This window comes from Panicum virgatum, chromosome 2N (assembly GCF_016808335.1).
Source record: "Panicum virgatum strain AP13 chromosome 2N, P.virgatum_v5, whole genome shotgun sequence".
Lineage (NCBI taxonomy): Eukaryota > Viridiplantae > Streptophyta > Magnoliopsida > Poales > Poaceae > Panicum > Panicum virgatum.
Window position 1 is genome coordinate 11,059,467 of NC_053146.1, and position 15,955 is coordinate 11,075,421.

Here is a 15,955-nt window from a genome sequence, read left to right on the forward strand (position 1 = left end):
TCATCATCAAGAACCACCCATAGTCACTTGTTCAGTAGTGGTTTCATGCCGAACTACTATGTTTGGACCAAACATGGAGAAAGAGGAATAATGCTGGATAATAATGAAAAAAAGATGACAGGATTCCTAACTTTACAGGCAATTACGGTGCCTTTTTTGATGACACTGCAATGGGTGAGCCTGAAGAATATGTTGAAGGACACGATGTAGAAGATGATCTGGGTCAGATGCTGCACGAGCTGAGAAAGTTTGCGAAATAGAAAAGGAATCGAGAGATCTGAAGCGTATGTTGGAGGACTACAGAACATTATTGTACCCAGATTGTAAACAAGGCTAAAAGAAGTTAGGTACCACATTGGAATTGTTGTAATGGAAGGCATCAAATGGTTTGTCTGACAAGGGATTCGAGGAGTTGCTGAAACTTATAAAAAACTTGCTCCCTGAGGGTAACACCTTGCTGGAGACAACATACGAGACAAAAAAGGTTGTTTGTCCTTTAGGATTAGAGGCACAGAAGATACATGCTTGTCCTAATGACTGCATCCTATATTGACGTGAGTATGAAAATTTGGATTCATACCTTGTATGCAACGCATGCCGGTATAAGATCCCTCGAGATGATCCAGGCGACGTTGAGGGGATGCGTGTCAAGAAGAGGGTGCCTGCCAAGGTGATGTGGTATTTCTCTCTAATACCACGTCTGAAACGTTTGTTCATGAACAAAACGAATGCTAAATTGATGCGATGGCACAAAGAAGAACGTAAGCAAGACAATATGTTGAGACACCCCTGTAAGGATCACCGGGGTGTCCGACCCTAGAGGGGGAGGGGGTGAATAGGGTCGCTAATCGCTTTTTAACCTAGAGCTCAATCTAATTGCATAAGATAAACCTAACACGTCTTACACATGCTAGTTATGACTAAGGTTTATCTATGCTACTCTCTACTTACCCCAAAAGACTTGCAACCTATAGCCAATCCTAATCAAACTAACTAGGAAAGTAACGGTAAGCAAGAAAGAGTAAATGCGGAAACGTAATACGGTAAGTAAAGCGGTAAGGGAGAGGATATACAAACTCCCGTGAAGACACCAAGACACACGATTTAACGTGGTTCGGTTAGGACACCAAAGTCCCTCCCTACGTCCACGGCCACTTGTCCAACACGAACAAGTGTGATGCTGTGACATCCTGAAAATTCACTAAACAAATCATGCGCTAAGTTGTTTTTCGTTGAGCTCGACTTCCCTTAAACCCTGAACCCTAATCCCCAGAACCTCCCCCGAACAACCCGACACCCGACTTCATTTCGCGTCCCATCCATTTTTTTTCTATCCGACGCGATGCGGCGCGACCGGACACCGCGAATCCCGCCCCCTCCTTTTTCCTCTCTCCCCTCCGACCGCGTGCCCCACCTCCCGCGGCCGCACGCCACGCGTGGCCGACCACGCCCGCGGTCGCCGCTGGCGAGCACCGCCCCCTCCTCTTTTTTCTCTCTCTCCCCCTTTTTCCCATTTTTTTTTCTTTTTCTATTTTCTTTTCCTTTTTCCCTTCACCCTTTTTCCTTTTCTTTCTTTTCTTCCCTCCCTTCCCTCCTTCCTCTCTTTCTTCCCCGTCGCGCCACCCCTCACGCCCTTCCTCCCAGCCCGGCCCGCCTGCCCTGCGCACGCCTCACCTCCCTCCCGCACGCGCCGGCCACGCCCCGCAGCCGCCCGTGCGCCCGTGCCCCCGACCTGCCCAGCGTCCACGCCGCTCGGCCTGCCCACGTGCGCGCACGCACGGCGCTCGGCCCGACCGCGCGCGTACGCGCTCTCTGCGCCCAGTGCCCCGAGCCGTGGCACGCGCCGCGCCACGCCACCGCCCGCTCGCCCGCGCGCGCTCCCAGCCCGCGCACCACCCCCGGCCCGCGACGCCGCCACGACGCGGCCGCCCGCTCGCACGCCACCCGCCCGCGCCACGACACGCCGCGCGCCCCGCCGAGCCAGTCCGCGCACGCGGACCGCGTGCCCGGAGCGCCGCCGTGACACCCGCCGCTGCCAGCCTGCCGCTCCCGCGCACCACCGCCTCGCCGCCTGCGCCACCCCGCTGCGTCCCGCCCCGCTTGCGCGCACGCGCGCACGGAGCACAGGGTTGTGGGCGAACGCGTCAGGCCGCAGCGACGTGAGCTCCGCCGAGCCCACGTGCACGCCTGGCCGCGCCGCGCGCCGCCCGCCGCTGCCCCGCACAGCGCCGCCCTGTGCTCGCCTGTGCCGCTGCCGAGCCGTCGCATCGGCCCGCCCTCGACGCACCCGCTGCTCCGCAACGCGCAAGAATGGCCGGAGCGCCATAACTCCGCCCCGCCCCGCTCGCCGGACGCACCTACCGGCCGCCACCGGCTCACCCTACCCCCACCGCCTCTTTTCTCCTATAAAAGGGGCCCCGAGCTCCCCGGCCAGCTCCACAACCCCACCCGCCGGCCCTAGCCCCCTCTCCTAACCTGCAGCGCCGCCGCCGCAGCCATTCCCGCCCGCCGCCGCCGACCCACGCCGCCCCGCCTCTGCGCGCCATCCTAGCCCGAGGTGAGGCCGGGATCCCCTCCAGGGCGTCACCCCTCCCCTTTCCCCTCACCCCCGGCCGCCGCCCAAGTTCAGCGCGCCCGAATCGGGCCGCCGCCGGCGAGCCGACGCGCCTCCCCTGTTTCCCAGCGTGGGAGGGAGGAAGGGGATGGCGATTATGCCAAAAACCCCTCCCCTTTTCCTTTATTTCTTAAAGAAACATTCCACTCTTTTGCCTTTTTGCAGAAACACCCCCACCTTTAGTATATTTGCAAATAAACCCTCTTCCAGTATAACTTAACCTCAAATATACCCCTGACCTCTCCAGAATAACCCAAAAGCTTTCAAAAAATTACAAACAGATCCCTACCTACTTAAGATTATTTGCAACCAGGCCCCTGGCCCCTTAACCAACCCACGAACCTTTATAAAACCTATCATTTTATGTACCAAACGAGCTCTAATTAACCCGAAACTTTTACCACGCCACTCATAACCAAATCTTGGCCATGCCATTAGGGAGACACTCAAAAATGCCACTTCTATCTCCATATTTTATGTGATTCCGATTCGAGCTCAACGTTAGATCTTGTTTTGATTGGATGCTTGTTATGTGTGCTGTAGACCGCGGAGTGAACGAAGGAGAGCCCGTCAACGAGCAGTACTGTGAGCAGGAGAACGAGGATCAGTTCCGCGACCCCGAGCCCGAAGGACAGGACTTCCCCGAAGGCTTCGAAGACGGCAAGTTCAATCCCATCCTTTGATGCATGTTTCTGTCCTAGTTTTTATAAACACAACCCAATGGCCTGTTTTATAAACTGCATATGTTTTACTTGCATGAAAACACGGTTGGATAGCCACCCCCTTGATTTGTGATGACTATTCCTTGACCACCTAGATTAATGTCTGATTTTGTTTGGACGTTAATCGATATTAGAATGCTTAGGACTTTACTCATAATACTATTTGATTTATAAAGAAAATGTGTGCGTGTGGGAAGGGGGAAAAAAATGTGGATTTTCGAAAGATGAGTATGGGCGAGATGGACGGCATTTCTGTGCGATTTGCCGATTGGTGTGCTTATGCCTGTGTGGCAAGGCAAAGAAGGGAGATATCCATCTTGTCGCGTCTAAGGACCGAGTTGGTGTGTCATCTCACCTAACTCCACTATCGTGCAAACCACTCGACCGTTGAATGGGCAACGGCGTAGCATAAATCCCACTAGTTGGTGTGATAGCCATCAGGAGAGCTGAGAGCAACGGGTGTCTAAGGAGAAGGGATAAGCCTCGAGTGACTTATGCCCGGTTATACCTAAGTGAACGGTCAATGACCCCTTGGTGCATCCCGTGATGGCTAGTCAGGCTTAGCTATGGTGGGTAATGGCTATGTTGGGATCTACACCGACACGACGGTGTTCGAGTTGTGGTATCCTACTTGTGGGTAAAATTGCACACCTCTGCAGAGTTAAGAATCTATTCGAATAGTCCGTGCCCACGGTATTGGGCGAGTTATGGTGTGGTCACATAACTAGTGTTTCCTTGGGATGGGCTGGTGTGAGTTGTTTTGGGAATTGGTTCCGGCAGTGGTGCCGTGTGCTACGGCGGACGGGGAGTCCGGTAGCAGTTTAAAATTTGGAAACTCCGTGCTACTTCTGAAATTGATTTTCATAAAGGCTCTCTTTAAAATAAACCCCTGCATGAAATATCGTTTTTCCGCAAATTAAACCGTAACCTTATCCTTGCTTTACCAATGCATATTATTCTGATATAAACCCCCCCTCCGTGGGTGTGTTTGGACTTGCTGAGTACGTTTGTACTCACCCCACTCTTACTTTTTACAGAAGAAGATCCAGACTTCGTGCCAGACGACGCCGAGTAGGGTTACCGTTCTACACCCAACCTTGCCTGTGGAACCGGCCCTGTTGAGATGCCTCCGCTGTCGCAGTACTCTGAGCCCGTAGTAGACCCTATGTGGTTTGCAGTCTGGTGTTATGTCGTAGCCTGGTTAATTATTATTATCATATGTATCGAGTGTCCGCCAAGGTTTGTAAGGTTTTGAACCATCTGATGTAATAAATGTGGCATCAGCCTCCTGGGACTGATGTTTTGTATCACATTTTAGTCTTCTCTTATGAGGGGACGCTTCAGGTGGTATCAGAGCCGTAGGTTGGCCGTAGGACGTGACCCTAGGAGCGAAACCCATTTTCAGGACCTTTCACCTTAGGACTTTTCGATCCTTAATCCTTTCCTCACACAAATACTTACCCTTGGTTCTTGCCCTGTTCCAGATGGCTGACAATGGATGGATCGGCGGAATCTGTTTCGCAGAGCCCGGCCTTCCTAAGCTGTTGATACTCAGCCTGGAACGCATTGGAGTTGTGGATCCGCCAGAGTTTCTCTATCGGGAGTACGACTCCAAGGGTACTCTTCGGTGTGACCTGATGATCTTCATAGCAAGAAGCACCCGCTACCCTGATGTGGACCCTTGGTTCATCTCCACCACTGGTTTCCGCTTCCCGGATACCTATCGGAAAGCCGCCCGTAAAGCCCTGCGACGGCTCCGAGTGATCTACAAGCATCACCTTCAGCGGACTCCTATGGGATTTTTCCCGCCGACTGAAGGAAGAGGACGCACATGGATTGCCAGGATGAGAGGACTTGGAAGAGAAGAAGAAGACCTAGAAGACACGGTCTCTCACTTATCCATCTATCTCACCGGCCTGGATGAGCTCTATCGCGAGCAAGCAGCACAACTGAAGCAGCAGGTCCACAGAGCAGAAAAAGCAACCCAGGAGATGGAGGAACAACGGGCGAGGACTTTCCATGCCGAGTATTCCCTAGCCGCCCTCCAGGTCCAAATGGATGAAAAAGAGGAAGAACTGGAAGAACAGCGGGCAAGAGCCACACGCGCCGAGAACTCGCTAGCCGCTCTCCAGGCTCAGTTGCGGAGATACGAGGCTCGCTGGGGAATAGGTGGATGGATAGAGGAAGACGAAGAAGAGGAAGAACCCATGGAAACCCATTGGGACGTTGGCACTCAGACTGAAGAAGAAGAACCCGAAGAAACCCACTGGGATAAAGGAACTCAGACCGAGGATGATGTGATGGATCAGCACCTCCCACTGAAGAAGCGCTCCTTTAGAATTGAGGAAGAATCCCCATGATAGGAGTAGTCTCTAAGCTAGAACCCTTGCTCAAATAATCATGTACCCATGAAGTTGTACCCCACCATGATGCCATAAATAAAAACCATCTACCCCTTTGTGTACCGCAAATATTCGTGCAAGATCTTCACTCTATCTTTGTTTTCAGATGGCTGAGGAAGGATGGACCCAGGGCGATTGCCAAGCTGCACCTGGCTTCCCCAGCCTATTGATCAACGCCCTGGAAAGCCTTGGCGTTACGGAATGCCCAAGGTACTACAGCAGAGAGTACGAGCATCATGGCACTCTCCGCTGCAGGGTGATCCTTGTCATCGCCAGAAGTGAACGCCACCCCAACATCCAGTCGTGGCGAGTGACCGCTACGGGATTCAGGCACCAAGACACCTATCCCTTGGCTGTCAGAAAGGCACTTCGGTACCTATGCCGGATTTTCGAAGAACACCTAGCACCCACTCCAATGAGGTTCTTTCCGCCGGCCATCAGGACCCCTGTTTGGGAAGCCCGCATGAGAAGCCTGGAACGGCGCCGCCATGAAGTAGACCCTTTGTACCAAATGGCTAACTATCTGGCCGCTTTGGACCAACTCTTCGATGAGCAGGCCCACCTGCTGAGGGAGCAGACCAATCGTGCCGAGCAAGCTGAACTCGCGGTGAGGCTCCAACAGGTCCGAGCAGCCCAAGCCGAGGCAAGAGCCGCAGCCGCGATCAGCAGTGAAGCAGTGGCACAGGAGAGCCTCAGACAGGCCCGAGACCGGCGCATGCAAGAATGGACCAGGAGTGGGACCCCAGTTCCGGCCATCGGAGAAGACCATGTTCTACTTGGGACACCCGTCATAGGATGGGGAACGCTCTTTGGAAGCCCTCGAGCTCCACCCGAGAACCCCGAAGGGCCTACTGCTGTCAGAGAAAGAGAAGTTGCTGCTCAGCCCCAGGAGAACGGGAACCCGGAGGACGACGAGCCGTTTGTTTCCCCGGAAGCACGTACCACCCCAGAAGAAGACTCGTCCCGCGAGTATAGTGTCCAACCCCACCCTGTTGTTGTACCCTTCTAGTCCTTCCAGTTTAAGTTGTATTCCTAGTTTGAACCTGTACCCGGACGTGTAGTACGCGTTCTAGTCTTGTTCCGTGTTGTACCCTGCCTCGCTTTATTGAAGGTTGCTTGTTTGCCTTGTTGTGTGCTTGTTGTGTGTGTGCCTTTCGGCAGAAGGTTAATTCTGCCTTTTCAAAAATACGAATTAAACAACTTAAACATCACCTAATCTCAATCTCACAAAACCCTACCCAATCTGCAGATGGTTTCTCAAAGCGTCACGAGGGCCTCCCGTGTCAGGGACCCTGCAGCTGCTGATGCAGGAGCACGCCTTAACGGGCAAAACCATCCTCAGGAAGAACAAGAAGTGAGTCAGGGCAGAGGAGAAAATCATGATGCACAGCTACCACCACCACCACCCTTCGTGGACCTGGCACAAGTGATCCATAACCAGACTCTCATACTGGAGACACTGGCCAATGCTCTAATAAACAGGCAGCCACGAGAGCAGACCTTCAACGACAAGCTTACAGCTTTTCTGAGGGCTAAGCCACCTACTTTTGCCGGATCCAGCAACCCCTTGGACGCAGATGACTGGCTCCGCGTGATCCAGAGGAAGCTCGAGCCATTCGGGTGCCAGGATCGAGATAAAGTTCTCTTGGCAGCACATCAACTCACCGGGACTGCTTTAGCCTGGTGGGAAAATTACCGCGCTGCTGCCAGAGATGCCACCACCATCACCTGGAATGAATTCGTGAGGGAGTTCCGCCGTTATCACATCCCCTCGGCAACCATGAAGCGTAAGGCAGATGAGTTCCGTGCACTTCAGCAAGGAAGTATGTCTGTGGAGGAGTATACCCACCAGTTTATGGAATTGGCTCGCTATGCACCGGAAGAAGTGAACGACGATGAGAAGAAGCAGGATATGTTCAAGAAGGGACTAAACCCAGAACTCAGGACCCTGCTCACCCCTCAGATCTATCCTGATTTCAACACCTTGATGAACAAGGCAATCCTAACCGAGAAGGCTAAGATTGATGAAAGGAAAGAGAACAAGCGCAAGTTTCTGGAGAGTAAGTCTCGTCAGCAGGATCGTTTTCAGAAGACCAGAAGTCTCAGCTACAACACACCAAGGTCCCAAGCCCCAATGCAGTACAAAACTCAGTCTCAAGTGACAGGACCACGGGCCCCTAACACACAGCTCAGAAGCCAGAACACCATGAGGGCCCCACAGAGTAATGCGAGCCAAGTCACCAACAGCAACAGCAATGTCAGGGCCTGTTTCAACTGCCGAGAGACAGGGCATTTCATCGCCGACTGCCCTTATGCCAAGAACAAGCCAGCCACTTCAGCTTTCTCCAACACCGTGAACGGACCCAAGCCAGTGTTGACCGGAGCCAACCGAGTGCCCCTCCGTGGCAACACCAACAACAACAGCAACCAGCAGAGGCAACCCCAGCAGACTTTTGGACGAGCCCGCGTCAACCACATCGACGCGCAGGAAGCTCAAGGAGCTCAGGGCGTTGTACTCGGTGAGTACCTTGTCAGCTCAACTCTTGCAACAGTACTGTTCGATTCTGGAGCATCACACTCATTTATATCTTCGAGTTTTGTGGAGAAACATAAAATACCTACAGTACTACTAAAAACACCCCTATTAACCCGGACGCCCGGAGGAGACATCAGGTGTCAATTGGGCTGTCTACGGGTAAGGATCAATTTAAGTGGGGTAGAGTTTCTAGCAGACCTAGTAGTACTTAAGTCAGAAGGTATAGATGTGATCCTCGGAATGGACTGGTTAAGCAAACATAATGGCCTCATAGGTTGTACGGATAAGGTAGTACATCTAACAAACCCAGAGGGAGTCCGAGTGACCTGTCATACCCAGGAAAGTGGAGCAAACCCGATGGTATTCAGCATGGAAGCCAAGTCCTTGGAAGAAGTCCCAGTAGTGAATGAGTACCCCGATGTCTTTCCCGAAGAACTTCCCGGTATGCCACCAGATAGGGACATAGAATTTGTTATTGATCTTGTTCCTGGAACCGCCCCCATAGCCAAAAGACCCTATAGGATGGCAGCCTCTGAGTTGGCAGAGTTAAAGAAACAACTAGAGGAGTTGCAACGGATTGGATTCATCAGGCCAAGTTCGTCGCCTTGGGGAGCCCCGGTTCTATTTGTCAAAAAGAAGGACGGAAGTATGAGGTTATGTGTAGACTACCGGGCACTAAACGAAGTCACTATCAAAAACAAGTATCCCCTACCCAGAATCGATGACCTTTTTGACCAGTTAAAAGGAGCCAGGTACTTCTCCAAGATTGACCTGAGGTCCGGCTACTTTCAGCTCAAGATCAGGAAGAGTGATATCCCGAAGACAGCATTTGTCACCCGGTATGGTCAGTTTGAGTTTACGGTGATGTCTTTTGGACTGACAAATGCACCTGCCTATTTCATGAACCTCATGAACAAAGTGTTTATGGACGAGCTAGATAAGTTTGTCGTAGTCTTCATTGACGACATACTTATTTACTCAAAGAGTATTCAGGAGCATGAGCAACACCTGAGAGTAGTTCTGGAGAAGTTAAGAATGCACAGGCTATCCGCCAAATTCAGCAAGTGTGAGTTCTGGCTGGAGAAAGTAGCTTTCCTTGGTCATATCTTGACCGCGGAAGGAGTAGCAGTGGATCCCGAGAAGGTTGAAGCAGTCTCCAATTGGCAGCAACCAACTAATGTCAGTGAGATCAGAAGTTTTCTCGGATTAGCTGGGTATTATCGGAGATTCATTGAGGGATTTTCTAAGATAGCCCGGCCCATGACAGAGCTGCTCAAGAAAGAAAAGAAGTTCACCTGGACGGAGTCGTGTGAAAGGAGCTTCCAAGAGTTGAAGCGAAGATTGACGACAGCCCCAGTGCTAACCCTGCCGGATATTTATCGGGATTTTGTCATCTATTGTGATGCGTCCCGACAAGGATTGGGTGGTGTACTGATGCAAGATGGGAAAGTCGTTGCATATGCTTCCCGTCAACTCAGGACCCATGAGCAAAATTACCCGACTCATGATTTGGAGCTTGCAGCCGTAGTGCATGCACTCAAGATCTGGAGGCACTATTTGATTGGAAATAAGTGCGAAATCTTTACCGATCATAAAAGTCTGAAGTATATCTTCACCCAACCAGACCTAAACCTGAGGCAGAGAAGATGGCTGGAATTAGTCAAAGATTATAATTTGGAAATTCATTATCACCCAGGTAAAGCCAATGTAGTAGCCGATGCACTAAGTCGGAAATCCTACGGGCCCAAGAATGACCATTTACGAGAGGAAATGGCACGATTAAATGTGCACATTGTCCCTCGAGGTTCCAGCCAAGTGCTGAACGTTCAATCCACTCTAGAAGAACGAATCAGGAAAGCCCAGAGAGCGGACAAGGGACTGATGGAAATCCGGAAGCAAACCGGAGAAAATAAGGCACCAGACTTTAGAGTGGATAATAGGGGAACATTGTGGTACAAAGATAGAATTTGTGTGCCCCAGAAGGGAGATTTCAGGCAAATAATCATGGATGAAGCCCACAACTCAGCCTACTCTATTCACCCAGGATCCACCAAGATGTATATGGACTTAAAACAGAAATATTGGTGGAATGGGATGAAGGCAGATATTGCACGATTTGTCGCCCATTGCGATACTTGCCAGAGAATCAAAGCTGAACACCAGAAGCCGGCAGGATTGTTGCAGCCCCTACCCATTCCGGTTTGGAAATGGGATGAAATAGGGATGGATTTTGTGGTAGGTCTGCCCAGAACCCAGAAAGGACACGATTCCATATGGGTAATAGTGGACCGACTCACTAAAGCGGCTCACTTCATACCCGTACGTACCAACTACGGCGGAGAGAAGCTAGCCAAGCTTTACGTGGAAAATATAGTGAAGTTGCATGGTGTGCCCAGTTGGATTGTTTCAGATAGAGGGACCCAGTTCACCTCTAGATTTTGGAAAAGCTTGCATAAAGCTATGGGCACCAAGCTAGACTTTAGTTCCGCTTATCACCCGCAGACAGATGGTCAGACAGAAAGGGTGAATCAGATTATGGAAGATATGTTGAGAGCATGTGTTCTCACCTACGGCAAAGATTGGGAACAGAGTTTACCCTATGCCGAGTTCTCATACAACAACGGGTATCAAGCAAGCTTGGGCATGTCACCGTTCGAGGCTCTCTACGGAAGGAAATGCAGGACCCCTCTGATGTGGTCAGAAGTTGGAGAACGTGCTTTAGTTGGGCCCGCCCTCATAAAGGAAGCAGAAGAAAGAGTAGCCAAGATCAGAGAGAAGCTGAAAGCAGCCCAGTCCCGACAGAAGAGTTACGCTGACAAGAAAAGGCGGGAAATAAGTTTCAGTCCAGGGGATTTTGTGTATCTCAAGGTATCACCCATTCGAGGAACCCGAAGATTTCAGGTACAAGGAAAATTAGCCCCTCGGTACATTGGACCGTACCGAGTTCTGAAGAAAGTTGGAGCAGTAGCATACTGTTTGGAACTGCCAGAAGAAATGTCAGATATACATCCAGTGTTCCATGTCTCACAGCTAAGAAGATGTTTGAGAGTACCCGAGGCAGAACACGTGCCAGTAGAAACGATAGATCTACAGCCAGACCTACGATATCAAGAAGTACCGGTCAAGATTCTCGACACGGTCACCAGAAGGACCAGAAACTCTGAAGTACGGATATGCAGAGTCCAGTGGAGCAGACACGGAGTAGAAGAAGCGACGTGGGAACGAGAAGACGCTCTGAAGAAGGAGTTTCCCCACCTGTTTAGGAACCAGCCGAATCTCGAGGACGAGATTCATTTTAAGTGGGGTAGGTTTGTGACATCCTGAAAATTCACTAAACAAATCATGCGCTAAGTTGTTTTTCGTTGAGCTCGACTTCCCTTAAACCCTGAACCCTAATCCCCAGAACCTCCCCCGAACAACCCGACACCCGACTTCATTTCGCGTCCCATCCATTTTTTTTCTATCCGACGCGATGCGCCGCGACCGGACACCGCGAATCCCGCCCCCTCCTTTTTCCTCTCTCCCCTCCGACCGCGTGCCCCACCTCCCGCGGCCGCACGCCACGCGTGGCCGACCACGCCCGCGGTCGCCGCTGGCGAGCACCGCCCCCTCCTCCTTTTTTCTCTCTCTCTCCCCCTTTTTCCCATTTTTTTTTCTTTTTCTATTTTCTTTTCCTTTTTCCCTTCACCCTTTTTCCTTTTCTTTCTTTTCTTCCCTCCCTTCCCTCCTTCCTCTCTTTCTTCCCCGTCGCGCCACCCCTCACGCCCTTCCTCCCAGCCCGGCCCGCCTGCCCTGCGCACGCCTCACCTCCCTCCCGCACGCGCCGGCCACGCCCCGCAGCCGCCCGTGCGCCCGTGCCCCCGACCTGCCCAGCGTCCACGCCGCTCGGCCTGCCCACGTGCGCGCACGCACGGCGCTCGGCCCGACCGCGCGCGTACGCGCTCTCTGCGCCCAGTGCCCCGAGCCGTGGCACGCGCCGCGCCACGCCACCGCCCGCTCGCCCGCGCGCGCTCCCAGCCCGCGCACCACCCCCAGCCCGCGACGCCGCCACGACGCGGCCGCCCGCTCGCGCGCCACCCGCCCGCGCCACGACACGCCGCGCGCCCCGCCGAGCCAGTCCGCGCACGCGGACCGCGTGCCCGGAGCGCCGCCGTGACACCCGCCGCTGCCAGCCTGCCGCTCCCGCGCACCACCGCCTCGCCGCCTGCGCCACCCCGCTGCGTCCCGCCCCGCTTGCGCGCACGCGCGCACGGAGCACAGGGTTGTGGGCGAACGCGTCAGGCCGCAGCGACGTGAGCTCCGCCGAGCCCACGTGCACGCCTGGCCGCGCCGCGCGCCGCCCGCCGCTGCCCCGCACAGCGCCGCCCTGTGCTCGCCTGTGCCGCTGCCGAGCCGTCGCATCGGCCCGCCCTCGACGCACCCGCTGCTCCGCGACGCGCAAGAATGGCCGGAGCGCCATAACTCCGCCCCGCCCCGCTCGCCGGACGCACCTACCGGCCGCCACTGGCTCACCCTACCCCCACCGCCTCTTTTCTCCTATAAAAGGGGTCCCGAGCTCCCCGGCCAGCTCCACAACCCCACCCGCCGGCCCTAGCCCCCTCTCCTAACCTGCAGCGCCGCCGCCGCAGCCATTCCCGCCCGCCGCCGCCGACCCACGCCGCCCCGCCTCTGCGCGCCATCCTAGCCCGAGGTGAGGCCGGGATCCCCTCCAGGGCGTCACCCCTCCCCTTTCCCCTCACCCCCGGCCGCCGCCCAAGTTCAGCGCGCCCGAATCGGGCCGCCGCCAGCGAGCCGACGCGCCTCCCCTGTTTCCCAGCGTGGGAGGGAGGAAGGGGATGGCGATTATGCCAAAAACCCCTCCCCTTTTCCTTTATTTCTTAAAGAAACATTCCACTCTTTTGCCTTTTTGCAGAAACACCCCCACCTTTAGTATATTTGCAAATAAACCCTCTTCCAGTATAACTTAACCTCAAATATACCCCTGACCTCTCCAGAATAACCCAAAAGCTTTCAAAAAATTACAAACAGATCCCTGCCTACTTAAGATTATTTGCAACCAGGCCCCTGGCCCCTTAACCAACCCACGAACCTTTATAAAACCTATCATTTTATGTACCAAACGAGCTCTAATTAACCCGAAACTTTTACCACGCCACTCATAACCAAATCTTGGCCATGCCATTAGGGAGACACTCAAAAATGCCACTTCTATCTCCATATTTTATGTGATTCCGATTCGAGCTCAACGTTAGATCTTGTTTTGATTGGATGCTTGTTATGTGTGCTGTAGACCGCGGAGTGAACGAAGGAGAGCCCGTCAACGAGCAGTACTGTGAGCAGGAGAATGAGGATCAGTTCCGCGACCCCGAGCCCGAAGGACAGGACTTCCCCGAAGGCTTCGAAGACGGCAAGTTCAATCCCATCCTTTGATGCATGTTTCTGTCCTAGTTTTTATAAACACAACCCAATGGCCTGTTTTATAAACTGCATATGTTTTACTTGCATGAAAACACGGTTGGATAGCCACCCCCTTGATTTGTGATGACCATTCCTTGACCACCTAGATTAATGTCTGATTTTGTTTGGACGTTAATCGATATTAGAATGCTTAGGACTTTACTCATAATACTATTTGATTTATAAAGAAAATGTGTGCGTGTGGGAAGGGGAAAAAAATGTGGATTTTCGAAAGATGAGTATGGGCGAGATGGACGGCATTTCTGTGCGATTTGCCGATTGGTGTGCTTATGCCTGTGTGGCAAGGCAAAGAAGGGAGATATCCATCTTGTCGCGTCTAAGGACCGAGTTGGTGTGTCATCTCACCTAACTCCACTATCGTGCAAACCACTCGACCGTTGAATGGGCAACGGCGTAGCATAAATCCCACTAGTTGGTGTGATAGCCATCAGGAGAGCTGAGAGCAACGGGTGTCTAAGGAGAAGGGATAAGCCTCGAGTGACTTATGCCCGGTTATACCTAAGTGAACGGTCAATGACCCCTTGGTGCATCCCGTGATGGCTAGTCAGGCTTAGCTATGGTGGGTAATGGCTATGTTGGGATCTACACCGACACGACGGTGTTCGAGTTGTGGTATCCTACTTGTGGGTAAAATTGCACACCTCTGCAGAGTTAAGAATCTATTCGAATAGTCCGTGCCCACGGTATTGGGCGAGTTATGGTGTGGTCACATAACTAGTGTTTCCTTGGGATGGGCTGGTGTGAGTTGTTTTGGGAATTGGTTCCGGCAGTGGTGCCGTGTGCTACGGCGGACGGGGAGTCCGGTAGCAGTTTAAAATTTGGAAACTCCGTGCTACTTCTGAAATTGATTTTCATAAAGGCTCTCTTTAAAATAAACCCCTGCATGAAATATCGTTTTTCCGCAAATTAAACCGTAACCTTATCCTTGCTTTACCAATGCATATTATTCTGATATAAACCCCCCCTCCGTGGGTGTGTTTGGACTTGCTGAGTACGTTTGTACTCACCCCACTCTTACTTTTTACAGAAGAAGATCCAGACTTCGTGCCAGACGACGCCGAGTAGGGTTACCGTTCTACACCCAACCTTGCCTGTGGAACCGGCCCTGTTGAGATGCCTCCGCTGTCGCAGTACTCTGAGCCCGTAGTAGACCCTATGTGGTTTGCAGTCTGGTGTTATGTCGTAGCCTGGTTAATTATTATTATCATATGTATCGAGTGTCCGCCAAGGTTTGTAAGGTTTTGAACCATCTGATGTAATAAATGTGGCATCAGCCTCCTGGGACTGATGTTTTGTATCACATTTTAGTCTTCTCTTATGAGGGGACGCTTCAGATGCCGAGTCTCTTCGCTTGATCACCGTCTTGCCACGCCTCCAAGGCTCCCGACAAGCAAAGGCTAAGTGACGCCAAGTCACAAAGACGAGGTCACCGCCACCGTCTATCTCGAAGCGTCACCACGGCACCGTCTTCACTATCTTGGAGCTTTAACACCAAGTAGGGGCCTCCTTCCCCACACAAAGTGTCGTTGCCACTCCACACCAAGTCGGAGGGTCACACGACGAGTACACAAGGTGCTTGCCTCAGCAAGACTTTCTCTCAAGCTAGTTCTCTCAAGAACTAAGCCTAAACAAGCACTAAGCACTCTCACAAGTGTGCTTAAGCCTATATGATGTACAATGAAGCTCTATGGTGGTTGGAGATGATCTTTAGCTCTTGTATACTTCCTTGAACTCCAGCACCTTCAAATGACCCGGCCTTGGGGGTATATATAGGCAACATAAGCAAATATAGCCGTTGGAGAAAAGCTGCCAGAAAACTACGTAACGCCGGTTAATCCGACGTACCCCAAAAGCCATCATCGGTTCAACCGGTGTATGTAAACTGCTACTTGAAAAACTAGCCGTTATCAATCAATCGGTGTATCGCTGGTTTAACCGATGTAATCAACCGGTGTATGTAATATTAGCATCGGTTTAACCGGTGAGTGTAACTTCTTCACGTTCCTCCAAAAACCACCTCTCTGGACAACTGAACCGATGCAATTGACCGATGCATCGTCGGTTCAACCGGTGTAGGTATTTTCCTCGGTCTTCGTCTGCCAATGCACCGACGTATATAATTTCCGTAGCGTCGGTTCATCCGGTGTAAAACCCTAGCCCGCAGACCTTCTCTGTGATTGCACCAGTGAGTTCATTTTGCCCT